At 29.6% G+C, this 4872-nt stretch overlaps 1 long non-coding RNA gene across 1 annotated transcript; it reads right to left on the minus strand.

Annotated features, from left to right (window-relative positions):
- Nucleotides 1-863: 863 nt before the first annotated feature.
- On the minus strand, nt 864-3370 carry LOC145560389 (uncharacterized). Its single transcript, XR_014093140.1, has 3 exons — nt 3021-3370; nt 2033-2482; nt 864-1389 (listed from the first exon to the last, which is right to left on the minus strand). It is a non-coding gene; the product is annotated as an uncharacterized LOC145560389 (long non-coding RNA).
- Between the last annotated feature and the right edge of the window lie 1502 nt (nt 3371-4872).

Genomic DNA, 4872 nt, shown 5'->3' on the forward strand with positions numbered 1-4872 from the left:
TCATTGGCGAATCGGAGCTGACATTGGTGATCCCACCATAATTAGTTAAAAAAAATGAAGTGAATAGATCAAATTGAAAATCAAAGGCCGTTTCCGAATTTGGATATATAAATTAAAATACATATTATAAAAGATATACAAAAAAGAAATAGTGGATTCGCAGTAGAAAAGGTAATAATTTACAAGGGATAGTAGGTAAGAAGGCTTGTGTATGGTGGATTTTTGTGTGTATATTTTTTTGTTAAATGTTCATAACATATATTTATAGCTGTACATGAAACTTTGAAGAAATGGCCGGAAGATTCCAAAAATTACTTCATCATTTTTGTATCCACGATGTTTCATAAATTCACAAACTATGTATACTAATTGCTTCAAGAATTCTCTAAAACGATAAAGTAGATAATTCTAGAGAAAATATGGGTAAAAACTAATTAAAACTTCTTGATTTTTCCGGAAACATGCCTAAAAATTTTGGACCACACCCAACAGATATTTGTCATTTCCTTTTTTTTTTTTTTTTTTTTTTCAATAATAATGTTATTTGTTTGGTTTTGTATATAATCTTGAATAATCAGACTTGATTGATCAGATCCCCTTTTATACGGTTTGTTAAATGATTAATGTCCGTTAATCAGATATTTTCTCATTGTAATGATAAAAATAAAACTTAGTTGACTTTTCTTATTGTGGTATTTATTTATTTTTATATAAAGTACATGTGGAAAATTATGCTGATAATTAAGGAAAGAAGCATTTGACACTGGAAAAATTGTATAGAGAGAAGTAATATTTACCTTACATGCATTGTACGGAGTGTATATATAATATAAGTGAAAATTTAAATGAAATGGTACAATAAAAAGAAGATAGTACAAAGTATTACATACCTAAAATACATCATTAAGAGAAATGTAGACTACATATAATACATACACACTTTAAAAAATTACAATTCAAATCTTAAAGCAAGGAGCTTGATAGATAATATATAATTTTAAGCCGTGTTAAATCATAATTCGAATCTAAAAGGAGCGTGGTAGATAAATATATAATATTATCCCGTGTTGTGGAAAAGTCCTTCAATAACCAAATGAGCCATGGTAGAGGCAATAATAGTGGTTGGATCTCCAAGCAGAATGGAGAAAAGGGTTCCTACAAAAATCTTGAGGATTCTCAACCATTTGTTGCTTTTACAAATTTTCTTGGACTTTGTTTTAAGAGGCAGCTCATTTCCTTTTCCTTGCAATGTTAAAGACATGGTTTTCCCAAAAACTTCATTAGAAGAAGAGCCTTGCATGGCCATTTCCATCACACAATAGACATGGAAATTGTAGTCATGATCCTCTTCGGATACATATGACCAACCTGGAATCTTCTTAACAGCACCTACGATTAAGTAATAAAAAAAAAATTAAATTTAATTAATAAACTAATTAAGTAATTGAGCTACATACATGGATGTTGATGTATGTGTACAATAGTCAATAGGCCAAGTTTATTTTATGTGTTACATTTTGATTATGTACAAAAATCATTTAAAAGTTCAAAACAATAATACTTGACTCATTTAGTTAGGCTTCTTAGCTCAGAGCCTACTTAGAGTTAGAGCCTTAGAGGTATGGGGTAGGTTCAAGTCTTGCCAAATAAAAGTGTATGTTCGAGGGTGGGATTTATATTATTCCCTGTCTGCCGCATATGTTGGACCAAAAATCTATGAGGATTTAGGTCTTTTTAAAGTGTTTTTCCTTTTCATAAAAAAATTACAATACTGTAATAATATAAAATAAATAAAATGCTTTCAAAAAAAATATATAAATAAAATCACATAAAAAATCAAATTCACAGCAAACTAGAGACTAGCTATTACATGTACTTTAAAGAGTATGTATAATTGTATTTTAATATAATATATACTTGATAACTTAATTTGATTAATAATTTAATTAAGTATGAGATTCTTACGAGAAACTTGTAATAAAAAAATAATAATAAAAATAAAACAAACAACTATTATCGTTAGAAAACTGACCTTTGACCAACTTCCTTATGCACCACGCACAACTAGATGTTCCTTGCTTCTCAAGCCTAAATGTGACATCCTCAATTTTAATTTCATTCTCCAAATTAACGCATGTAGGATGAAAATCCCGATCTGTCTCAGAGTTATGGTACACGAACCCCATAATCGTCTTTCCACACGCATCACAGCTCCGGCACTTGGTGCAATCAACCTTCTTGCAGTGCACCCCAGGGGGAGGTATTGCAAACAAACGATACGTTTGCCCTTGGAGTGTTGTTGTAAGGGGCGCGAACATGCATGTAGGGTGTAAATTAAAGTTGCATCGTTCACATTTGTGTCTTTGCCCTATGCCTTTGGTTTTACACCCGTTGCACGTGTATATCTCTTCGCTATGGACTACCGCAAGGAGGTGCTTTGGGCTGCTCCAATGAGTTGTCATGGTTTAGGCTCAAATTTTATCTAGATAGTAACAAGAAAGAAATACAATCAGATCACATGAACAAAGATGGTAACAAATAAATAAATAAATAAAATAAAAAAAAAATCTCTTACAATTTCATTCTAGTAGAAATTAAAAAATGTACATGCATGAAGTTACCATAAATTATTTTTAATCTTGATGAATTGTTGGGTTCTATGAAAGAATAAATGATAATCAATTAGTGAATACATACATAACCCTATAAATCAAAATGAAAACTAAATGATGATGGCAACTGATAGATTATAAAAGATATTCTTAGGCCACAACCATCAGCATAAGTTTTTGGTTGAGTTGATCCACTAACATGGTATCAGAGCTCATGCTGCATCCACATTTCAAGCTCAAATAACCTTTTATGTGAGGGGGAGTGATAGTGTAAAAAACATATTCATAGGTATCAACCATCAACTTAAGTTTTAGGTTGATATAGTCCACTAACAACAACAAACACAAAAAGTTAGAGTTGCGATATCTATAAAATATAAACAAACAAAATATAAACAAAACACACACCTTTAATTTTGAAACTGCAACAGCCAAGAATTGAGTCTTGTTGGTTTTTTTTTTTTTTTTCTTTGATGAGAGTTGATGACTTGAATGTGTTCTTTGATGCAATGTTGCCATATATTTATACACTGTAACTTAAGTATGTAAGTTTAATGTGATTTTCGGTGAATTTTGGGAGAAGATTCTAAATGCAAACAAACGGTTTACGATTTTAATGAACCCCTTAACGTACGTTGTATAAAATTATATGGACCCTCTTTTGCATAGCTAGTTGTAAATTAGTAATAAATGTAAAAGATAATCCGAAAGACACGTACTTTAGTTCATGTTAGTGAAGTCAAAGACAATTTCGTATTTTCAAAAATAATGCCTTGATTCTTGTTTTTTTTTTTTTTTTTTTTTTTTTCTTCCATCCGGTTCACCCTTTGGGCTAATCCGGATTCGGGGATCAGTTCTGGGTGGTTAGGTTCCAGTCCCCTCCCAATTTCGTATTGATTCTTGTTTGTTAAGTATACGCATGAAGTAAGATTGAGCAAGTACTCCTTTGTTCATTTTATTACTCCTTTCTAGAATATTATATGTTTCGTTGCTAATTTCTCAATATATACCAAAAAAGAAGTTTATAATTTTACATGGGATATTAATTATTTGATTCGCTTTAATGTGTAGCTAAACTGCAAATATATTGAAAATATATGTAATTAGATGTATGCAGTTACAAAAATTGCAAAGTCAACCAAGGCCAACAAAAAAAAAAAAAAAAAAAAAAAAGAGAAGGTAGAATTTTTTAGGGTTTTTTTTGGGTAGATTTTTTGATGAAGCTTACTATCAACTATTGCATGGTGTCTTTATTTAATTTAATTTAATTTAATAACCCTATGAAAAACTTTAACTTCTTTAGATGGATTTAGAGCTGGTAATACTAGATACAAAATAAAAAACTGTTCGGATAATCATTTGGTAAAAATGACCTTTTTAAGTGGTCTATCTGAAGAGGATCAAAAAATGGCAAAATAGGACCATAATGAATTTTTTTTACGAGGAGGGACCTTTACACCGATTTTAACCTTTGCCCATCATTTTTTGATGTTATAACCCTCAAAAAACTACTATTAAATAACTGAAGGTTTGAATAACAATGCTTTAATACTCCTTTTATTTTTATATAAATTCTATTAAATTATAAGCTGCGGGAAATACTACTCACTAAAAAAATAAGAACATCAGATACAATTTAAAGCTATATCATGCCGTGGAATTGAAGTTGTCACATTTCATTATGTACGAAGTATACGAATACGTACATAATACAATAAAACAAAGATACAATATCGATTATGATTATTATTAAGAGTATGTGCTCTATAATTTTGATTTATTAATGAAGTGACATATTATAATGTTAACAAATTACATCACCAAAAAATATCTAAATATCTAAAATATATATTAACGTATGTTACATTGTTACATATCATCAGTTCATCACCGGGAGTGCTGCCGTCATAGACGGATAACCGTGATTGTGGTGTTGAAAAAAAAATGATTCATGTAATGGACTAGTAAAGCTTTTTTTATATTAAAATAAATAAATAAATAATTAAATAAATAATAATTAATAAGATTGATTCATTAAAAAAAAAGTAAATAGTTTATTTCATTAAAGTACGATTTTTGCATGCATTTAAATTCGCATTCTTATGGACTTCGCATTCTTATGGACTATGGATGACTTGTTCTCTTCAACTTATTTCAGATACTTATTACTTATTCCTTAATAAATTCATATCAGATCAAAAAAATTTAGATCAGACATTCAGACCAGATCAGAACTTTTGATTATCATTTACTTATTGCT

This window comes from Chenopodium album, chromosome 9 (assembly GCF_948465745.1).
Source record: "Chenopodium album chromosome 9, dcCheAlbu1.1, whole genome shotgun sequence".
Lineage (NCBI taxonomy): Eukaryota > Viridiplantae > Streptophyta > Magnoliopsida > Caryophyllales > Amaranthaceae > Chenopodium > Chenopodium album.